The sequence below is a fragment of the Hyperoodon ampullatus genome, assembly GCF_949752795.1.
Source record: "Hyperoodon ampullatus genome assembly, chromosome: 2".
NCBI classification, from domain to species: Eukaryota; Metazoa; Chordata; class Mammalia; order Artiodactyla; family Ziphiidae; genus Hyperoodon; species Hyperoodon ampullatus.
Window position 1 is genome coordinate 5,265,405 of NC_136915.1, and position 24,048 is coordinate 5,289,452.

The 24,048-nt window shown below is 45.7% G+C and overlaps 1 protein-coding gene across 1 annotated transcript in view; it reads left to right on the forward strand.

Moving 5' to 3' along the window:
* CAMTA1 (calmodulin binding transcription activator 1) overlaps positions 1–24,048 on the forward strand; it is a gene marked incomplete at its 3' end in the record, with an annotated part of 904,685 nt that overhangs the window by 443,033 nt on the left and 437,604 nt on the right.

Consider the following 24,048-nt stretch of genomic DNA (forward strand, 5'->3'; position numbering starts at 1 on the left):
TAACTTTTTACCCCATAGTCACCATGTAAGTTTTCCCTGAAAACTCCTGTTTCTTGAGAGTCATTGGTGTACAGATTGGGAGCAGCAAGATTCTTGCAGAATCACAAGGAGCCTCCGGTGCCTTGAGAGTTTGGGAGGAAAGAGAGAGCTGTGTAAGGCATCTCCCTCTTGATGTGGCCAGGGACGCCTCTATTGAGCGGATCCCGTGGGAGTGGTGGTCCCCAACAAGAGCCTGGCTTCCCTCTCTCTAGTGACAGACCCTTCCGTTTCCCACTGGGTGTTGCAACCTCAGGGAGCTCACAGGTACTCAGGGCTGGGACAGAGGTGGGCACGGTAGAAAGCATCTTGGGATGTTGTGCAAGCTTCAGTTTGCGGGAGGACAGGGTACAGTCTGGTTTCCTTGGTGTCGTGCTGACCCCACGTGTCTCACTCTGGAGGACCCATGGAGACGTCCCCCCAGTTCCTCTTTTCCATTGTTTGAGGGCCTGAGCCATGTGTCACAGCGGGAGAGCGAGGATGTGAATTGTGGTGCGTTCTTGGCCAGTGAGTTAGTGAGCACCCACTTCTCTGCTTTCCTGGCTGATCCTTGTAAAGGATCTTCCCCGGGAGTATGGCAGCTGCTGTCTTGGGCCAGGAGCTGGGAAGCTGGCTGTGAGCCACCTGGGAATTCACAGTGGTCAGCAAGGGGGCTCCCAGAGTCTGCTGGTGTGTTGGGTCCTCCAGTGTGTCAGGATTAATCTCCAGGACCCACTCGAGTTCAACGGCTCACCCTCCACGCTGACGTTCTTTGTGATGCACTTTATCATTATGACTCCTTCTATATTAATCATGTGCTTTTACGGCTGTTAAAAATAGCATCCAATGGCTTTTATTATATTGCTCCACAGAGAGAGATAACTTGTGTTTATGCTTTTGCGTTTTTTTTTTTAAACACCTAGTAACAATGCTTTATGATGATGAACAAAGAAAAAGTCGGGATAGGAGAAATCCCAGTTCCCTGGGTTCTCCTGGGCTCAGTGTTTGCACAGCATGAGAGAAGCAACTGCACGAAACATTCAAATGCAGATTACCAGAACATGCTGCTCCAGACCCAACTCCAGGACTGTGACTGGTGATTGTGCAAACAGATTAGCCATTGTTACCGAAACTGAGGGAGGTGGGGCTTTGCTTGTATCCTCCTAGATGGAGGAATAGATAAGAAAGTGAGAAGTGGGGTAGGGGCAAGTGAGGGGCCACTCGTGCTGCGGGAATTCACACCCAAACCTGGGCCATCAGCCCCCATGCCTGTGGGCCTCTGGTATATTTCATCTCCGTACTATGTAAATCAGGAACTTCTGGTTGTAAGTAACAGCAGGGTGGGATTCTACCTCAGCAGCAGCCAAAGCCCGGGGAGGGGGTGGGGAAGCCACAGGGTTCCTTTTCTTCCCTCCTGTGATAAATTAGAATCGTCCCTGGATGGAATCAGAATGATTTATGGTTATTCTTAGGCCATGTTTATGTCCGGAGTTACTCGTGGCTTCCTCACTTGCGGTCTAACACGTAGACATGAGTGTGTGGGCGGCCTGGACCCTCAGACCACCGAGGAAGGGGATGGACAAGACAGTGCAGGGTTTCCATGACTTTCTGGGCGTGAGCAACAGCAGGGCAGTAGGAACGGGAGGCGGGCTTGGAGGAACCTTAGCAGCAACACAAGGGGTGTGTTTTCAGGTTCTTGGAGAGTGACGCCCCAGGTGGGTGTGAAGTGTGGTGGCCGCTCCCATTGGGCTTGGGGAGCTTGTCCCATTGGGTCGATCAGCAGACGTTGACTGTGGCCCCTACTCTGTGCAGGGCCCTGTGGTGTCTACTGCGAAAATAGGAGCCGTGTTCTCTGCCCCAGGGACTCGCATTCAAATCGAGGAGGTAGCCATGTCCATACCTACAAGTCATGAACAGTACCGAGGAGTACAGAAAGCTGAGCGTTTAAGAGAAGTGTCCTGGGAGTTCAGAGTGGGCCGGGATGATCAGAGAAGCTTCCTGGGTGAGACGGGCCATAAGTTAAGCTCTTATAGTTGGGGAGGACTGTGTGTGTAACGTGGTGTTTCCCAGCTTAACTTTCTCACTTAGCCTTTGGATTCTGAGATCCCCTCTTCCCTTGGAACTGCCCTATAGTATTCAAGTGTATAAGCATTTGAATCGCTCCTTGGTCGGTGGACTTCTGGATTCTTTCCAGTTTTCCAATGTTACGATACTTCAGTCAACGTTCTCATCCATGTCTGCTTGTGCACGTGTGCAACCCAGACCTGGCATTGCTGGGTGTAGGGTCTGAGCATTTTCAGTTTAACTGGATGCTGTCAAATGGCTCCCAAGTGGCTGTGCTAACTACCTGCCCACCAGCACTGAGACTGACCATTGCTTCTGCATCCACTCACACGCTGATGGGTGAAAGATGACACCCTGTTCAATTTGAACTTGGGTTTTTCGTAGTTATTCGTGGGGCTGAGCTCATTCTCGTGTTCATGGATGTCCTTTGCTGTGGATTGTCTACCATGGGCATGATTTTTAAACAGCCCCAAAGGAGGATTTATCTGGCAAGAGCAGCCCCACATCTCACCGACGTTTCTCTTGCATTTGCTCTGATCTGGACCAGTGGCTGGGAAGCCCAGTTGTCATGCAGGGGACGGTAGGCAGGTCGTCCTCCCCACCCGGGAAATTGCAATGCAGATATACATGGGTTTTGCGTCTCACAGGAGGAGGGGGGCTTCCCAGTTTGGACTCTGCTTCCTTCTTCAGTGGATTCAGTCAGGTGTTTCCCATGGACTTAGTACATATATCATGCCAGGTACGGCGCCAGCCAGCTACCCCTACCGCTGGGTGAGGCAGACAGTCCTGCCCAGGGTCTTGGAGTTGTGATTTTCTACCACTCCAGCTGGTTTCCTCAGTTCGAGGGCACGATAGATATTTGTATCTACCATTTAACATATCACTTGCTGTAAGCCTTCCCTCAGGCCAGGAGAGCTTCCAGCCCTGTTTGTAGAACTGCTCAGAGGTCTGGCTTCTTTTGTTCTCAGAGGCTCAGGCCCTTGGTACACACGGCAACTCAAAGGCGCATTGATTTTCTCATCCAGGCCCAGGATGGGGGCAGCCGCTTTTGAAGCTGACGAGCTCTTAGGTCCGTGATTAGTTGTCTTGTCTATAAGCCAAGGAGAAGCCAGCTCAATAAGGTTTCCTGGGATGACAGAGGTTGGCAGGGAGGAGAAAGGAGGTGGTTGTGATGTCAATGTTTCATGAGATGAAATCTCAGCAGGCCTGAAGCGGGTCCTGCTCTCCAGGTAGATTGATGCCTGCTTACCTGGGGCCTGGGGTGTGCAGGGAGAGGACCTCTGATGGGGGGGGAGCATTTCCTGAATGCAGAGAGGCACGCCTGGTGCCCCCATGTCTCCAGGATCACAACGCCATGGGTGGGGTGAGCTGGGTGAAGTCACGCCAAGGAGATGTTGTTCTTCGGGCCAAGCTGGAAGAGTACCTTTCAAGTTCATGGTGCTTTTCTCTGGCCCCAGAAGCTTGCGGGGCTGTCTTCTGCCCTGTCCTCACCCCTCTCTCCTGAAAGCGCCAGGGTCTCAGAATCCAGGCTGTCGACTTCCTATAGCACTTTCACTGCTGGGTTCCCATAACAGGAGCCACCCCTGGCCACAGGCTTACAAGTGTCCTGTACACCATCTCCCTCGACCCTTCTCAAAACATCCACACCGGGTACCTATTACTACACCCGTTTCATAGATGAAGAGATGGCACCTCGCGAGAGCTTCTCTTGCCCCACATCCCGCCATGAATCAATGCAGAGCTGGGACGTGAGCCAAGATCCGCCTGGCTCTACAGTGTGAGCAATCGCCCTGGGCATTCTGGCGGGGTTTTGGGTCAAGTCCAGCACATACCCTTCGTTCATCAGCCAGCTGTTGAATGCTTTCTACCCACCAGCACTGGGAGAGGTACCGAGGAGGCAGTGATGTCAACAAGAGCCCTCCCCTTCTCGTGGGGACAAAAAAAATCAAAACGTTAACGTGGGGTCATGAGGGCTGGGATGGAAGAATTACAAGGCTCTGGACCAAACACATAGCAGGGGTGCCTAAGGCAGACTTGGTCTTAAGAAACGACATCAACGCAGGGAACCAGGTGCTGGTGAGGGCTGGACAGTGAGGGGGTAGGGATGGAAACGAGCAATGGGCAGAGGCAGAGGCTGCTGAAAAATAGCTAACATGGTTTACAGCAACAGGGGCCCAGAACTGTGACGTGTTAGCATCTCTCTCAGCCCTTTGCAGACCACATACTCCCCCGCCTGGGGACGAGGCTCTCTGCTCTGGTCACAAGATGTGCCTTGCCGTGACGTCCTGCCTTTGGAACCAATGCGTGGACATTGCACAGAAGCTGTTGACTTGACTGTGGGTAGCATGGACAAAGGCATCCTTCCCCACTGAGCCTGTTCCGAGGTAGACAGGTACCCCCTGGCCTGGACCATCTGCCCAGCAGAAATGCCAGCCATTGCCTCTGACCAGAATTTTCAGCAGTGAAGAGAGAGTTTGGTTTTGCTGACCTGTTTGTGCTGCCTGAAAGAATGAAAAGCTGCTTTGACTTCTCAACTAAGTGCCCGAAAGCTCAAAGCCCTGTCTTGAATGTGGAAGTGGCAGGCAAGGTTATGTTTTTGGACATGGCCTCATTAGAAGTGATATTCTTTATTTGGACGCTTAGGCCACGTATTAAGAAGGAAAAAAAAGCACCTCTTTTAAAAGTAGGAACGATATTGCAGTTACCGCATTAGGAATTAACAGGGCATGAAATAACTGTCTGCCTCGTGGCGATGTCAGATCATTTCAGCTCTGTTTGCAGCCATAAGATAAATAGGTATCTTGCTTGCAGCTGATGGGAAATATTTGAAATAGCCAGCCACAATCATGCATGGTGCCCAAATTGGGTTTGGGAAACAGCAATGAATAGATAAGGGGTAAGTAAGTGGGCTGATGAAACAGCTGAGTGGCAGAAGCTCACAAAAGGTCAAGTGAGTCTGCATGTTGACACTTTGTGCTTTTAAACAGAATACAGATTTTTTGCTTTCCGTAAATGATCGTGTACCTTTGGTCTGTGGATGTCTTATTTCACCCCGTTCTTCTTCAGACTTGCCATGCGCCCACTGGTCTACACTGTATAATGTGTTCCTTGCTCAGAACCTCTTTTCCCCACGTCTACATCGAGACTGTGTTAGCCTTGTAACTTCTGAACCTTCTAGGGCATCTTCCCTGATCTTCTGCAGTCAGAAGAAAGTATCCCCTGTCTTTCATTGCCGTGGCACTCCGTCTGTACCTTTCCTGAAGAGGTGTTCTCTTTGACTCTATATGAGCTCTGTCCAGTTCAACAAACATAAATTAAGTATCTAGTATTTTCTAGATACTAGAACACCTCTATCTGGTATCTAGATACTAGGTGATCTGTTAAGCACAGGATCTAGAGAGGCAAGTAAGGCAGAGCATCCTTTTTTTAATACTGTTTTTTATAAAATATTTTATTTTTTTATCTATTTATTTTTTGGCCGCACCCTGAGGCGTGCAGAATCTTAGTTCCCCAACCAGGGATCGAACCTGTGCCCCCTGCATTGGGAGCACAGGGTCTTAACCACTGGACCACCAGGGAAGTCTCAGGAAAGAGCATCCTACTTGGGAAACTTTCAGAACCATGAACCTGGTCATTGCAATATGATGCGGTGATTGTTGCCATGGAGAAATGGTGTTAGAACGAACTTGTTTCCCTGTCTGAGGACAGGGTCTGATCAGTCACCCATGGGAACTCGTTCTGAGCAGTGGGATCTGCTGAAGGACCACCTGCCTTCACAGGCACTCCTCATCTGAGCCTCAACCCAGCCCTGCCATTTAATCACTGCAGCATTTTTATCCCTACTGGTCCCATGTCTGAGACTTGAACCCAGGTTCAAGTCCAGTCCGGGCCACCCCTCCCGTCCGGTACCGAGAGCTGTGGTCCAGGTGTCTGGTCTCATGACTCCAGTGCAGGGAGCCGGTCTGTTTAGCAGCAGCTCAGAGGGTCTCCCAGGGCTCTCTTCTGACTTTTAATCATCTGAATTTTTGTGCCGCATTCTGCTGGCACGCAAACATGTTAAAACTTAATTTCCTGTTACCTGGGTGTGTTTTGGTGGTATCAATTCAGGAACGCAAATCCATAGTCTTTCCTTAATTTCTAATTACTCAGCATCCCTGGTGACATGTCCCCACACAATTCATAAGATTAAAATTTTAACTAATAAATAACATAAGCTACCGGCGTTTTAAAGTGGCAAGAGGACCCTGTCTGTTCACAGTCCGCTGGCTCACAGAGGCCTGGCGAGGGTGCCAGTTTTGCTTCTCCTTCTTCAGGCTTCCTCCTCCCTGACCACAGCCAGCTAGTGACAGCAACAGCAAGGATGGTGTGCAGCACTTAGTGAGCACCTACTGAATACCTGGTCCTGTACCCATCCCTCTATAAGCATCACCTCATTCAGTGACTTGGCAACATCCCTTTTGGGTAGGTACTGCCCTTATCTTCATTTTTGTAGCAGTAATTCATTTCCGGGAGGTTAAGAAATGTATCCAGGAATACCTAGCTGGTTCGTGTCAGAGCCAAGATACCGTCCCAGGTCTGCTGCTTCCAAATTCCCAGTTTCCTCATCACTATTCCTCATTGGCTTCCAAAACACCTGGATCCCCAGAAGATGTGTTCTTGGTCCACAGGGTGCTGAGGACGAAGGGTTTAAGATACAGTACTGAGCACCCAAGCCTGGGTCCAAGTCAAGACTGGGGATCGGGAAAGCCTTTAGGAGAAGGGATGGGCCCCCTTCTGGCCACTGGGCTGCTCTTCCTCATAACTCGAACCAGTCAAAGAGGAAAGAACCCCTACCTCACTGGGCCTCCAGCCCAGGACCCTGGCTCCCTCAGGCCACCAGGGACTGTGGAAGGCCTGGATGCCCCTTGCCATCCACTTCCGGGGTTGGGAGTTCGTCCTCCAACACTCTGAATACCCTGCATGACCTGCCTTAGCTCTGATTTCAAGTCCTTTACGAGCCTCTCATATTCCCATGTCAACCTCCTCTTAGGGATAACAAGTTATGTTCATTTGCTCCCACAATGAACTGCCCTTTTCCATTTGTCCTGAAGCTACAGCTTTCAAGCTTCCAGGATATTCTCACTCTGGTGATAAGGGTCTGTGTGCTCACTCTCCCTGTGTAGGGTTGCCAGATTTAGCGTGTATGCACACACACACACATACACACACGCACACACACAACACACACCCATACACATACATGAGAGACAGATGCCCAGTTACATTTTAACTTGAGTGAAACAAAACAAAAAAAAGATTTTTTAGTCCACGTATGTTCCATGCAATTTTGGGGATATGCTTATACTAAAATTTTATCTGTTGCTTCTCTGAAGCTCACATTTAGTCCTGTATTTTATCTAGCCACCCTCCCACCATCAGAGCAGTTTCCTGGGAGTCTTTGCAGACAGAGATTTGGCTGCTTGGGTATTGGTCTCACTGAAGACTTGTGGAACTGAGTTGGTTTCTCTCCAGACGCGTTATTGATGCAGGAACCATAAAAACCAGGACAGATACTGGCCCCGGCTTAGGAAAGAAAGCCTTCGTGGCAGTTAGCTAGTGAAGCCACGTGTGGCCAGGCCTGGGCCCCTCCTGCCCTCTCTGGGAAGTGAGTCGTGGGAACCTTGTCTCCCACTAGGTCTGCTGGAGCCCAGGTTCCATGCCCTTATAGGTCGCTGCCTCGAGGAATGCAGGCCTCTTGCCAGTGGTGTTTGGAAAGCAGCTTGTTAGTGAAAGAGGTGCCAGGAAGATTTCGAAAGAAACACGTTTGTAATTTCTGCCTTCCTCATATCTCTGGTAGATTACAACACGGAAAATACTTTGCAGTTTCCTTTTAAGCTTGATTGCAGCCTTCTTGAGCTAGAAACTCCCCGTGAAGGTGGAGCCACAGAATGCCAACTTGGTATGCTGAGCTTGTATTTAATTATTATCATAGCAGTCTCTTAATATCATTGCAGATTAGCCCACGAGGACATGAATGGAAATTTTAGCATATTCAATTACAACGGAAACCCTTGAGCACCATTTTCAAAATTCACCCAGGGCCTTCCTCTGTTTGGACCTCCACATACAGCAGGCACAGAGATAGACATTACCCAGGCCACACAACCTTGATTTTGTAAGCATAATTTGTGGCCTCGTCTGGAAGGTGGGGATGCCTTTTAAGAACATGATATATCTCCTACCCCGCCTTAGTAAATGACCCGATGTGGTTGTTTGCATTGGGTAAAGGATGTCTCTGGCCTTCACTTGACGGAATAGTAAATTATCGATCTCCTGCACATCTTTCAATTCCCTAACATTGCTGGAGAAATGTACTTCTGCCATCGGTAGCTGCGGCTTGTCTCTGATGGGGCAGTTGGTGCTCAGAGGGTATGAATCTCCAGCCTTGTCCTAGAAGAGTCACACCTGGCCCCCCTTAGTTGACACCAACACAGGGAAGGTATCGTGGCTTGCAGAGTAATCAGGCCCGCATCGCTCTGTCTGTCCGCTTCCCACAGGCCACAGCAAAAACCATGGGGACATAGAGGAGCAGTGAAGGGCTTCTGTGCTGCCAGGAGTGGGGCAGAGAGAAGCATTACTGCATAAATGAAGGATGGAGCAGCCATTCACGCAGCTGCTGGGGTGGAGGCTGCTTCGATGGCTGCTGGCTCTTGTCACCTGGTTTCTTGTGCGAGTTTGTTGGGGTTTCTGACTGCTAAGTTGTTCTCCGCTTGCCCTCCCTGGATGCAAGGCCAGAACTGTAGACGGAAAGCAGGTGATTTCATGAAAGAGCACCTTTCTGGTTCTTGAGTTTTTCTTCCAGAGAGATGAAATGACCTTGCATTTCCTCTTTGCTCTTCTTAATTCCAGCACCTCGTGATGCTGTGTGCCCTTCAGGGTTTGCCTCTCCTTCTTGTTGCAAAACTCCTGCAAAAGCCGAGACCTGCACAGACACATATGCAGTCACGTGGCTGCTTGCTCCCCACCATGTGGTCAGTCAGTCAGCAGCACCGGCCCACCTGGGAGCTCATTAGAAGGGCAGGTTCTCAGGCCCCGCCCCGCATCTCCTGAATCCAGATCCGCCTTTTGATGTGACCCCCCTCCCCCCATGATGCAGAGGCACGTGCATTTGGAAGAGATGGACACATGCCATCCTCTTGCTGTTGGTGGGGTCCTCCCTTGGTGACTCCGTCCCAGGCAGGTGGTTTTTCTAAACTTATCTTAAGAAAAAAGTAAAGGAAAATTTTACACGTTAGTCTGGTAATTCATTACTTGACTCCCAGCGTCTTTGAAAAATATCTCACTGAAACCTCTGATGTTTGAGCCTGTTATTCCTTACTCTACCCTTGGCCGTGAAGGGGAGAGAACAGCAGGTCTCTGGAAGCAGAGCACGCAGCGAGGCTGCCAGCGACTGAGCAGCTGCCTCAGCTTCTCTCCTCCAGGGGAAGTAGCCCTGCCCTCGCGTTGATCCAATGTCCCCCCTGTAGCCCAGTGCTTGGCATGGTACCTGGTACAGAGTTGGTGCCCAATAAACACTTTTTTTTTATTTTATTTATTTTTTTTTTTTGTGGTACGCGGGCCTCTCACTGTTGTGGCCTCTCCCGTTGCGGAGCACAGGCTCCGGATGCGCAAGGCTCAGCGGCCATGGCTCACGGACCCAGCCACTCCACGGCATGTGGGATCTTCCCAGACCGGGACACGAACCCGTGTCCCCTGCATCGGCAGGCGGACTCTCAACCACTGCGCCACCAGGGAAGCCCGTCACTTTTTGAATGAATGAATGAATGAAATGATGTATTTCTTCTGTGACGGGCTGGACAGTACAGGGATCCCCCACTTTTCGAAAGTTCAATTTACACCATGTCGCTTTTACAAAAGACCTACGTTCGCACCTGTTTTCACTAACCGAAAGAAATCCAAAGACAATTTTCGCTTTTAGGAAAAAAGGCGAAAATAGTGTTCAGTGTTGGTTTTGCAGCAGCTGAGGTAGAAGAGACTGCACCCCGAGCAGAAGGAGTGACCCCACCAAGCTCCTTCCCCCAGGACCACACTCAGCACCTCAGCATCCAGTCACCAGAGCTGTGGCCTGGGTCTGAGCATCTGTGCTTTATCTCCATTTATTTTGTGCTTTTCTTACGTGTGTCCTAAGGTAACTGCTTCTTTGCCTTATACCATTTCAACTTACAAAAGGTTTCATAGGAATGCTTTACTTTCGGATAACAGGGAAACCTGTAAATAGTTTCAGTTTTGCTGGCCAGAGGTCTCCATGGCAACTACTGTAACGTGAAAGCAGCCATAGGCTATGTAATTAAGGAATGGGTGTGACTGTGTTCCAATAAAACTTTATTTACAAAGACAGGCTGGGGTCCAGATTTGGACCGTGGATGTAGTTTTCCGATCTCCATTCTAGGTTACAGCAGCAGGTTCTAGAAGGAGCAGGGGGCTATGGGGACTGGTGAGAGATGGCAGGGGATGATCAAGGACTGGCCACCAAACCCTCTTATGGACTTGAATCTGAGCACTGGTGTGTCCTAGGATTCATGTTTGCAACCTGACGGTATTCACACTTAGCTTATAATTCTGCAAGGAATTAACAGTTTTTTGCACAACACGCCGACGGTCACATTAGTGTTGTTAGTTGTGTTTGTCTTGGCGAAGTTAGGGTCTCTCCTTTCTCTTGACTTTTGGTGGCAATCTGGCGTATTTTGCGGGGCATGGGATAATTGTTCTCCATCTGAAGAAACTAGGCAGAGCCTCCTGCAACAATCAGCTTGGGGGTGAACGCTGGGAAGCGTCCTGTCTCTCCCATGAGCCCAAGACACTGCTCCATGGCGCTGCAGAGAAGGCGGGCAAGTCCCAGTGATGCGCTCTGAGCTCCCTTGTCCAGGGACAGCTGAGCCAATGGTGTGTGGCCTTGCTGAGACCAGGTGGGTTAAAGGATCAGGATCTCGCGGAAGAGAGAAAGGCGGTACCGCCTGCATCTTTGGGCTCAGAGTGCTTTGAAAGCAGCCTGGATGTGTTTGACGTGCCAACGTCCCCCTAGAACAGAGGCCGTGGGGAGGGTGCAGACGGTATTTGTCCATGTTTAAGTACTTACATGACAGCATGAGAAGACCAGGGACTTTCTCTTTCATCTTGGATCCCACGATTTACATACAGGTTTCTGATGAATGCAAGAGGTAGACATTTATTACAAAAGTGTAAGAAATGTTGACTCTTCCCGAATTGATTATTTAGAATTTATTTTATTAAATATTCGAGGTGGCGTGTGATAAACTGAACCCCTGCTGGTTTGCAGCCTAATGATTCATGTATCTGTGGCAGTGATAAGGAAATCAAAGACTCGATTTGCCATTTCAGGGGAAGAATATGGATTATTATTAAATCCAGAATGGGCCTCTTGAGAAGCCTTCCTTAAGGGAACACATGTATCAATAATTTCTTCTTCATACTAGAATCCTAATGTTTATGGAAACATAAATTCTAAGCAAGTGGCTGTGGGTTTTTTCCCTCCCTTTGCCTCCTTCCATCCTTTCCTTACAGATGATCTGCTTTATCCCTCAGTTAGTGTCTAGTGTTTACAGTCCTTTAACGTCTGCATCTTTGTTTTCCCATTTCTAATTCTTAATGCCAAAAAGCTCGGCTGAGGTCTATGTATTTCAGCACATGAGATGCTGGTGGAGACCAAGATAGCGCCCCCTTTGCTTGAAATTTCCTAAAAGGTTTGATAAATCTTGGAGGGGACTGTGAATGCGTATTAGACCTCAGAACTCCGATGGGTTGTAGGATGTTACCCTGAACCCATTCTTGCAGAAGCCAGCAGGCAGCCATGCTTATCTGGTGGGTTGCATCTGTAGGACAGCAGGTGGGAAGCCCTGGGACTCCGCCCCTTATTAGGTGACAGGGGCCCGGGGAGGGTTAGCAGGCACTGCTGAAGGCAGCGCAGGTGTGGCCATCCAGCCGTCCCTGCAGGACAGGTAAGGCAGAAGGAGCTCCCAGGTGACATGCAGCCAGGAGGACAAGTCCACACGCCTTATGGTGTCATTTCGAAGGTATTAGCATTGTCTCGAGTTTCAAAATACTCCATGACTTCTTTCTCTTTCCAAAATATTAGACACATGGTTCAATACCATCATCTTTTCTGTAGGAGACTGTGGGAAAAGAAATTGGGAAACCCCAAGAAGCCTGATTTTCCTCCGATTCCTTCCGTGCACCGCAGTGCAGCCGAAACGCAAGCTTAGCCCTTTCTCTGCTGTGACGCCCTGACTCTGATATTTTACTTAAACCCCTCATTTTGCTGTGTGTTTTTATACATGGAATTAGACCTAATGGTCAATATAATGCCGTATTAGGTTCCGTTTCCCCAAAGAATCCACACTGAACTGCTCAGCAGTTATTTCTCCCAAACAGGATCTGCTTGGCTTTCCCCGGGAATAATCAGTCCGGGAGGAAGTGAGTTTGCTGCTGACCTTTAATTCCTTAATTGCTGTGAAATAGTTGAAAGAGTCTTCCGTGACAGCCCCCACCTAAGGGTGGGCGTAATGAAGTTCCCCTGGTCTCTTTACAGCGGGGCTGGGTTTGGTTGCTCTGTTCTCATCTAGTTCCCTGCCCCCGGACCCTGACCCCTCAGCACTCCCCTGATGAGGGTGGCGGTTTGGACGATGCTCCTGAGTCCCTGTTTGTCTGTCAGCTTCCGTCTCTCCAGCACCGAGCACTGTGGGGACTCAGTTCATATTTCCCAAACGACGGCAATGAACGTGGAGGGGAGCCAACCCATCGATTTCAGGTTCCCAATGGGGGCGGTGGTCTCCCCGATGCCTGAACCGAGTCTGCCATTCCCACGGGGTTGGGGTCAAGTGCGGCAGCCTCATGCTGGCTTGAAGAACCCTCACATTTGCCTTTTCCTGAGAGGCGGTTAAGTAAACGTCATGGAAGTAGCTTCCCTCCCAAATGAATGAACACCTTCAGACGTGACATGAAATGTTTGGAAATGCAACGCAGCACGGCATTTTGGCCGCATATATATTTTTTGCCTTTCACAACACCTGGCAATAAAATTTTCTGGCTAAATGCCAGATGAGTGTGCGTCTCATTATGTATAGTAACTTGGTCTATAACTTTTTTAAGCCCTCCAGATGGAAGCACGGGATAAATCTGGAGAGCTGGAGAAGGGAAATGAAAATAAATGCACTAAGAAATAAAGAATCTGTTTTTTATACTTTCTTTTGCAAATAGTGTTTGCAATGACATATTGTGAATGGACTGAATTGTAACCAAAACAGAAATGAAACAGAGCCCTGGGGTAGGAAGAGCAATTGTTACATTTACTGTAACTGATATAATGCAAAGGAACGCTTTTTACACTCAATTAGTTTGCACGTTGTGTTGGACACAAACCAGAATGTAGAACATTTTTGGGTTTTGTTTTACATGATTAAGGGAGTGAGATGAAATGAATTCAGTAAATTACCCTCCTTTCCTGTTTGGTCTGCGATATTTTTGGTTTCTTTTTCTCCACCCCTGGTACTGAATGAATGGGGGGGGGGGTGGGGGGAGCAGGGGCCCCCCAACCTCTGTTCCCAAACAAGATGGTCCTTCCAAAGATCAGTGGGTTTTCAACAGAGGTCCTTCCTCTACCTTAGGGCCATCTTTGGCTGCATAAACAAGGTTACCAATCAGAGCTATTTACATTTGGTGTTTGATCGTATTTTGTGCTTTGACTATCAGAAAAGGATAGCGAGCGTGATAGAGGCTAACAGATGTTAGCAAGCGTTTAGGCAGCAGAAGTATTTCCAAGGCTGTGTATTTCAAGATCCTTGTTTAATTTATTTTGCTTAATTATCCTTTCTTGCATTTTTAATGCTCCTAATATGATAATACTAAGAATTGCAGTATGTGATTATGTATTGCTCATTTTAATATATGCTAGATGCGAGGGGAAATGTGGGTTGATGTCGGGAACAGATAGACTTGGGGGACCCAGCCCTGTGCCTTCCTGAGTTCAGCTCCGTCTCCTGCAGGAGGGGTCCAGGAAGGGACTGGGTCTTCTCTGCAAATGATGTAGAAAAGCGTTTCTCAAACTTTAATGTGCATACAAGTCCCCCAAGGATTCTGATTCCGTTGGTCTTGGTGGGGCCCCGAGATGCTGCATTCAGAGCAAGTTCCCAGGCGGTGGTGAGGCTGCTGGTCCTAAATCATACTTGGAGTAGTGAAGATGGAAAGACGTCAGGGAGTGAGAATGATATCGATTGTATCCCACAGGCTGCTGAAAAACTAGTACCCCCTGCTAGTTGAAAATAACTAACACCCACTGACCGAGCCATGCCTGGGGCACAGGGCAGTTTACGCTGGGCTCAGAAGCTGTGGTCAAGGGCCCTGGTCCAACTCCCATCTTTTCAAAAGATCATCTTTAGTTTTATATGTGCAAAAGGAAAGCCACACCTGTGGTGAACTCAGTGATTCTGTGTTTTATATTCAAAACCACAAATACTAATAAGAAAACAAAGGGAGAAACTTGTTAGGTATAATATCCAATTATAATTATTTTTACTCCAAAAGGCATGTCAAATAAATAATGCAGTGTATGTTACTTCTAGAAAATGCAGCAGCATTAGTTAATTTACATAAATTATACAACTCATTATCTTTGTTTATAAAAAGCCTTAGCAATATTTTGGCTTATGGATCTAAAAGGGGAAAAAAAAATCTCAGATTTCAGTTCAGTGTAATTTTCCTTTCCTGCACAGTCACCTTTTTATTTATTTACAGAAAGAGCATCTGTTTGACAGATCCCCTTAGGATTACTGCCCTTTCCTCATGATGAATGGAATGCATTAAGTCTTAGTTTTGTTTATAAAAAGCCAAATAAATACAAGTGAGTTAATCCAAGCATCCAGAGAGAACCCTGAGCGGCAGTTGTGGTTTCCTCTGCCTGCTTTGTCCGATGCCGACACCGACACGCACGCCTGCAGGGTGGGTAGGGGGCTGCGGGGACCAGGGAGCAGGGTTTCCAAGCCTCCTTCTCGTCTTCTCTGCCGGTACGTTCTCCATTCTCCGGCAGCTTGGGTTGGGTGCCGGCATGCCGCCTGTGAGCAGCTGGACCCTTCCTGGTGTGTGGTCCAAACCAGGACCTGGGTGTCACCCCTGAGCACCTGAAATGCGCCTGGTCCCAACTGCAACATGCTGGATGTGTAAAACACACACTGCATTTCCGAGACTTAGCGTGAAAAAAAAAAAAACATGTCAAACAACCCATTCATATTTCTATTGATTACATGTTGAAATATTTAAAATATATTGGCCAAATAAAATATATCATTAAAATTAGTTTTTACCAGTTTCTTTTTACTGCTTTACCACTGCTACCAGGCAATTTAAAATGTGGTTTATATTGTCTCTCCACTGGGCAGCTCTGGGGCTATCCTATACTAACCAAGAGGCTGGGCCCTAGATTAATTTTGAGCACGCTCATTGTTTAGACTCTGCTTCTGTTCTTCTGCCGGAGCTGCATCAGACTTTGACTCGTAATCAGAAACTTGGGATGCAATGCAGTAGAAAGGGTCGGTCTTGTTTGATGGTGTGGCTGGAGATTTGAGGGACACGTGGGAGAAAAACTGATAAAAGAAAATTGAGCTCTTTTCTTTCAATGGCGCTTTGGTGCTTCTAGCTTAAATATTAAAGCCTTCGCCTGTGGATGGAGGAGCCCAGCTCCCAGGCTGTTTCAAGTGGAAAATGATGAATCCTAACTTCTCTTGCTCATGCAGGCCCATCAGAAGGGCCAGAGAAAAGGTCTGCCCCACGGCACGTCTGCAGAACCAAGGCGCACATGCCAGAGGAGGGAGTGATAGACACCATTTCATTCACAGGGAAACCCGGGCCCTGCCATGCACCAGGATGTCTGGACTTATGGCATCAGCATGTTCAGAATATAACCCAACACCAGAAGGCTTCTGGCTGAGCCCACTGTGTGGTTCACTGCAGGCACAGCCTAGGTCCCTGAAGCCCCAGGCACACCCCTGCCGGGTTCAGGTGAAGCTCTTTGCCTTCATAGCATTTGGGAGGTTAGAGACAAAGTGATTTCTGTCACTTTTTAGTTGTTGATTAATGATGCAATTCTTCCATCATCCACCCATCCATTCAAGAAACATTATTATAAGCCCTCTGTGCCAGGCACTTGGCTGGGCACTGGGGATACAGTAAGGCAGAAAGCAGATACATTCTCTGCCCTCTCAAAGCCCCCCCAACTTAGTGGGGTGGGGACAGACACGGCAGAGTAAGCAGTTAAGGACCTCAGGACCCACCCCCGCCGAGAAGTGCTGGGGGTGACAAACAAAGCCCGTGCCAGGTGGAGAATAATGAGTGGGCCCTGGCCTTCGGTGGTCCAGGGGCCTCAATGAGGCAGGAACAGTCAACCCATGACTTAAAGCACAAAGGGCCATTGCTGTGAAGATCTGGGGCAGGGCATCCTCAGACAGGACAGCGTGACGCCCCAAGGCTGGAAGGACCTTGGTTTTCTCCTGACGGAAAGGGACCAGTGTGCTTGGGGAGCAGTGGACAGGGTGGCGTGAGGTGTGGCTGGAGGGGCTGGAGCCAGGTCGCATGGAGGTTCAGCTGCGGTAAGGATTTTGGATTCTGTTCTAAGGGTCATAAGAAGTCACTCGTGGGATTTTAGGAGGGTCTGGGAGGCAGTGGGGAAAGTCCTGGCTGGGTAACTTGGCCCTGGGCCGAGGGATGCTGGGCGTGTCACCTAATCCCTTGGGGGTTGGTTTCTTCATCTACAAAATGGAAAGGCTGAGGGAGGGGAAGGGAAGTTGGCCAGAGCCTTCTCCAAATAGGAAGTTTTCTTCCTGCTTAAAATTGCCGTGATTCAGAGAGAGCTCGGTCTTTCCCCCTCCTGGAGTCGAGGGACCTTCTTGCCCCCCATGGCTGATCCTGGAGGGCCTGCCAGACGCTGACATTGCCATCAGCTTCCATGTTTGTGAGTTCTTTGGCTTCATAAGATTCAAGAAGACAGAGTGATCCTGGGCTCTGCATCGGAGTCACTGTGGGCTGCCAAGGTTCTAATTGGTAGTCTGGGGTGGGGTCTGGGCATTTGTGATTTTTAAAGGCTTCCCAAGTGATTGATTCCACATATCAGCCTGTTTGGAGACTCCCTGGGGATTGGACCTCTATGAGGGGACAAAGCGAGCCCCTGTAGCCAGATGCCTGAGACACACAGGGTCTCCTGGGACACCCCATCCACCACCAAGTTTAAATATCTAGACTTATCATCAGACCAAAGGTCTTAGTTCAGAAATTATAATCGCATCACTTTGTATAAAGGGAATTGTATACAACCCACAGACTAAATAAACCCATGGTGGAGTGAGGGTCTTTCTGATAGGTTTCTGTCTCACACTGACAAGTTATTTGCTAAGAAGACAAAGGAATAGGTTGTCAGGAGTGCAGCTAATGAGGATTTGGGATTTTGGGGGTTATGACACAACCAGTGAGGAACATTTCCAATGCATCTTCCTACCCCCTTCCCACCCCCACCGTGAATAAGCAAGGTGAGTGTCTGCAAGAAGCTTAATAACCCAAGGATGGAGCCAAGTGCCAATCCCATTTCCTCTTGTTCATCTCTAAAAATGCCCCGAGATCTCTAATGGCAGTGACAAAGATTGGTAGCAAACTTACCATCTCAACAAAACCAACTACATCCCTGGACAAAATGTGTGAAACAATGGTTGTCAGACACTGGACAACAGACAGTGCAGGACTGGGATACCTGAAGGGAGTAAATAGATAAGAGGAGCTCTGGATTTCTGGATGGAGCCTTTTCCAGTAGGGTGGGGATGGGGGGTGAGTGGCATGCCAAACATGGCAGTCTAGCTGAGTTGAGGAGATTGAGCTCAGAGGTTGGGGAAGTCAAGGAAACTGGAATTTATAGGACAGAGTACTGGAAAGAGGAGAGATAAGCAGAGGAGGAGGTCAGAAATCTTCATAGTAGGTCCCCTTGAGGCTATAGCTAAATATTAAGCTGAGTGTGTATAAGGTGAAACGCCATGAAGTTTGTCTAAAAGCAACCACTGAAAGCTGTAAGCTAAAAATTCTCAGAGTTCACACAGAACTGGGAGGTGTTCAAATTTGGAAGATGCTGTGTGAAGAGATGTTATAGAACACCTGAGGCATTCAATAGAGACCCCAGAAGGTTCACACCTTAATAATAGGGCTAGACTCTCCAGGAAGTAAAGACTACCCTAGACCCACCCTAGCAAAGGCTAAAAACAAACTTCAAAATGAGCAGGTTGACCTGCATGTAACACAAGTGCCTTTTACATAAGAAAACTCAATGTTCTTTAAAGTAAGACAGCAAAATACACACTCAACAATATATCATTCCCAATGCCCTGCATTTGATCAAAAATTACTAAACATGTTAGCAAATCAGAAAACATGACCCATGTTCAGGATAGAAATCAGTGGAAATGAAGCCCCAAATAACATAAATATGGAATTAGAAGACAAGGACTTTAAAACAGTTATTATAAATAGCCCCAGTGATTTAAAGGACAAGATGAACAGTGTGAGGAGAGAACCATAAGATAGAAAAAGGAACCAAGTAGAACTTTCAATATTGGAAAATACAATATCTAAAGTGAAAATTTCACCAGATGAGTATATTAGTTAAAGATTGATGTATTAAAAAATTACCACAGGGCTTCCCTGGTGGCGCAGTGGTTGGGAGTCCGCCTGCCGATGCAGGGGACACGGGTTCGTGCCCCGGTCTGGGAGGATCCCGCGTGCCGCGGAGCGGCTGGGCCCGTTAGCCATGGCCATTGGGCCTGCGCGTCCGGAGCCTGTGCTCCGCAACGGGAGAAGCCACGACGGTGAGAGGCCCGCGTACTGCAAAAAAAAAAAAAAAAAAAAAAAAAAAATTACCACAAATATAGCAGCTTAAAAATGACACACGTTTATTATCTCACAGTTTCTGAGGCTCAGGGCTCTACAAGTGGTTCACCTGAGTCCTCTATATCAGGGTCTCTCACAGGCTACAATCAACATGCCAGTCAGGGCTGAGGTCTCATCTGGAGGCTCAACTGAGGAGGACCGACTTCTTCCTTTTTTTTTAACTTTTAATTTTTATTTATATTTTTATTTTTCGCTGCATTGGTTCTTTGTTGCTGCACGTGGGCTTTCTCCAGTGGCGGCGAGTGGGGGCTACTCTTCGTTGCGGTGCGCGGGCTTCTCACTGTGGTGGCTTCTCTTTTTGTGGAGCACAGGCTCTAGGTGCGCGGGCTTCAGTAATTGCAGCGTGTGGGCTCAGTAGTTGTGGCTTGCGGGCTCTAGAGCACAGGCTCAGTAGCTGTGGTGCACAGGCTTAGTTACTCCGTGGCATGTGGGATCTTCCTGGACCAGGGATCAAACCTGTGTCCCCCTCATTGGCAGGTGGATTCTTAACCACTGCACCACCAGAGAAGTCCCAAGGAAGACCTACTTCTAAGCTTCTTGGTTGATGTAAGAATTTAGTTCCTTGGCAGATGTTGGACTGAGGTCTTCAGTTTCTAGCTGGCTTTTAGCCAGAAGCCACTTTCGGTTCTTTGCCAAATGGGCCTCTCACAAACAGAAGCTTGTTTCTGCAAAGTATGTGAGCCAAAAAGATAATAAACAGAGTTTACTAGAAAGATAGGAGTCACAGTCTCTCTTAATCTAACCACAGGAGTGACATTCCATCCCCTTTGATGTATCTTTTTGATTAGAAGCAAGTCACCAACATGCCCACAAAGAAGAGGTGGGGATTATACAAGGGTATGGATAACAGGAGGTTGAGTTTATTGGGACCATTTTAGAGTCTAGCTGTCACAGTGGGCTTAATAGCAGATCAGACACTGTAGAAAAAAGATCAGTGAACTGAAGATATAGCAATAGAAACTATTCAAACTAAAGCACCCAGAGAGGAAAGGGTAGGAGAAAAATAACAGAGACTCAGTGTACTGTGAAACAATATCAAGTGGAGACCTGGACCATAGTGGGAGGGGGAGGGGCGGGGTCAGCAGAAGATATTTGAAGAAACAGTGGCCAAGATTTTTCCAACTTTGATAAAACTATAAAACTCACAGGTACAAGAAGTTCAGTGAACCCGAACATGAAGCAGGATAAATATAAATAAAAACACATCAAGTAATATTATAATCAAATTGCTTGAAACCAGCAACAAAGAGGAGACCTTTTAATTAAGCAGAGAAGAAAGGCACATTACAAAGTTAAGAGCTTTTACTGATTTCTCATCATAAACATGGCAAGCTAGAAGACAAAACATCTTTAAATTGATAAAAGAAAATAAAACTCAACCTAGAATTCAATATTCAGTAAACGTATTCTTCAGAAATGAAGATGAAATAAAGGCCTTTTTAGACAGAAATACAAAATGTATTAAAGAAATTTCCTCAGGCTGAAATAAAATGCTACTAGATGAAAACTCATATTTACACAAAGGAATAAGGAACAGCAGGAGTGATAAATATGTAGGTAAATGTGAAATACTCTCCTTTTTGTTTTTAAAATTTTCTTCAAAAATATTTGACCAAAACTTATAAAGCTATTGCTCTTAATGGCTATATGAAAAAAGAAGGAAGATCTCAAATAATAACCTAAATTTCCACCTCAGGAAATTAGAAAAGGAAAAGCAAACTAACCCCAAAGTGTGCAGAGGGAAGGAAATAATAAAGATCAACTTAAATGAAATAGAGAATAGAAGAATAATAGAGAAAAATCAATGAACCCAAAAGTTGTTTCTTTCAAATGATCAGCAGATGAGGTACCTTTAGCTAGACTGACAAAAAGAGATAGATGATAGATAGATAGATAGATAGATAGAAGACCCAAATGACTTAAACCAGGAATGAAAGAGGGGACATCACTACTGTCTTTATAGAAATAAAAAGGATTATAAAGGAATACAATGAACAAGTGTCTACCAACAAATACATAACTTAGATGAAATGGACAAATTCCTAGAAAGATACAGTTACTGAAATTGACTCAAGAAGAAATAGAAAATCTGAACAGACTTAAAACAAGGAAAGATAGTAATTTAAAAATCTCCTGACAAAGGAAGGCCAAGGGTCAGAGAGATTCGTTGGTGAATGCTAGCAAACATTTAAAAAATAGTTAACGTAAGTCATTGACAACCTATTCCAGAATGTAGAAGAGGAGGGAAATTTCAAAGGACTTCAATTGTATCTCAATGCACTAGCAAATAAACAGTTTGAAAATCAAATTAAGAAAACAATTTCAGTTATAATAGTGTCAAGAAGAATAAAATACTTAGGAACACATTTCTGACAAGAAGTATAAGACTTGGGCACTACAGAACATTGTTGAAAGAAAGAAGTTCTAAATAAATGGAAAGACATCCCATGCTGAAGGATCAGAAGACTTAATATTAAGATGGCAATAGTCCCCCAACTGATCTACAGATTCAATGTAATCCATATCAAAATCTCAGCTGACATTTTTGCAGAAATCAATACGCTGAACCTAAAATTCATATGGAAATGTAAGGGGCCTAGAAAAGTCAATATAATTTTGAAAAAGAAGAACAAAATTGAAGGACTCAAAATTTTCAATTTCATACTTACTATAAAGCTACAGTTATCGGGATAGTGTGATACTGGTATAAGGATAGACATATAGATCAATGAAATAAAACTGACAGTCCAGAAATAAACCTTAACATTTATGGTCAATTGATTTTCTACAAAGGGGCCAGGACAATATAATCAGGATAGAATAGTCTTTTTTGCAAGGGGTTCTGGGATGACTGGATATACACATGCAAAAAGAGAATTTGAGCCCCTGCCTTATATCATACACAAAAGTTAACTCAAAGCAGAGCATAGAGCTAAATGTAAGAGCTAAAAATGTAAGTCTTTGAAGAAGATAGAAATAAATCTTAGTAATTTTAGTCTGGGAAATGATTTCTTTTATGACACCAAGAGCACAGATGATTAAAGAGAAGACTGATAGGTTGGACTTCATCAAAATTAAAAGCTTTTGTTCTTCAAAAGGTGCCATCAGGAAAGTCAGAAGGCAACCTGAAGCCTAGGAGAAAACATTTTCAACTTATAAAACTGATAAAATACTTGTATCTAAAATATATAAAGAATTCTTACAACTTAATAAAAAGAAAAATAGCTCAGTTAAGATGGGCAAAGAATTTGAATAGACATTTCCCCAAAGAAGATATATGAATGTCTAATAAGCATATGAAAAGATGTTTAACAATATCATTAATCATCAGGGAAATCAAAACCACAGTGAGATACTACTTCACACCCACTAAGATGGCTATAATAAAAAAAAGACAGATAATAATAAGTGTTGACAAGGATGTAGAGAAATTGAAATGCTCACACATTGCTGATGGGGTTGTAAAATGGTGCTGCTGCGGTGGATAACAGTTTGTTAGTTCCTCAAATATTAAACACAGACTTACCGTAAGACCCAAAAATTCCACTCCTAGGTATATACCCAAGAGAAATGAAAACATATATTTATGGAAAAACTTGTACACAGATGTACATAGCAGCATTATTCATAATAGGCAATAAGTGGAAACAACTCAAATGTTGATTGACTGATGAATGGATAAATGAAATGTGGTATATTCATATGAGGAAGTGGTTTTTGGTAATAAAAAGGAATGAAGTGCCAATACATGCTAGAACACGGATAAACTGCTAAACGTTATTCTGAGTGAAAGAAGCCAGTCACAAAAGACTACATATTATATGATACCATTTATATCAAATGCCCAGAATAGGGACAATCTATAGAGACAGAAAGTAGATCACTAGCTTCCTAGGGCTGGAGGTGTGTGTGTTGGATGGGGAGTGACAGCTAATGGGAATAAGGTTTCTTTTTGGGGTGATGAAAATGTTCCAAAATTAGATTATGATGATTGTTACACAAGGCTGTAAATATACTAAAAATGTTGAGTGTACACTTTAAATGGTGAACTTTACAGTGTGTAAATTATATATCAATAAGATAATTGTGTAAAGCAAAAATAATAACAATATATAGAAGCAAAGTGTATGACAACAGTAATACAAAGGAACGCATGGGGAAGTGGAAGCATGTTGTTGAAAGGTTTTTACATTATTGATGGACTGCTATAATTATTTGAAGATAGAATACTGTGATTAAAAATATATACTGCAAATCCTAGAGCAACCACTAAAAACTAAGAGAAATAGCCAGCAACCCAGTAGTGGAGATAAAGTGGAAAACTCAAAAAAAAGAAAGAAACAGGACAAATAGAAAACAAGTAGCTAGATGATAGAGATAAACCCAAACATCTATCATAATTGGCTAAAACATTCCATTGAAAAGCTAGAGATTATCTGAGTGGACACAAAAAGCAAAACCCAACTATATGCTTTCTACAAGAAACACTTTAATAATAAAGGCACAGATAGATTAGAAGCAAAAAGGTAGAAAAAAGATATAGCGTGCAAACACAAACCATAAAAAAGAGAAAGTGATTGTATTTTCAAGCAAAGTAGACTTCAGAACAAGGACTATTACTAAAAAATAAGGAGAGACATTTTGTAATAAAAGGTTCATCCAGAAGACGTAACAGTTCTAAATGTATGTGCACCTAATTACATAGCTTCAAAATACATGCCAAAGTGACAGAACCGAAAGGAGGAATAAATAAATTCACAATTGTAGTGGGACACATCAACATTCCTTTCTCAGTGATGAGCAAAACAGATAGGAAATCAGTAAGGACGTGGAAAACTTGAATAATGCTATCAACCAACTTGATCTAATTGACAGTTTTGAAACAAAATACCCAACAATAGAAGAATGTACCTCCTTTCAACTGCACATAGAACACTTACTAATCTAGGCCTTGTGTTATGCTATAGAACAAGTTTCATCAAATTTAGAAGGACTGGGCTT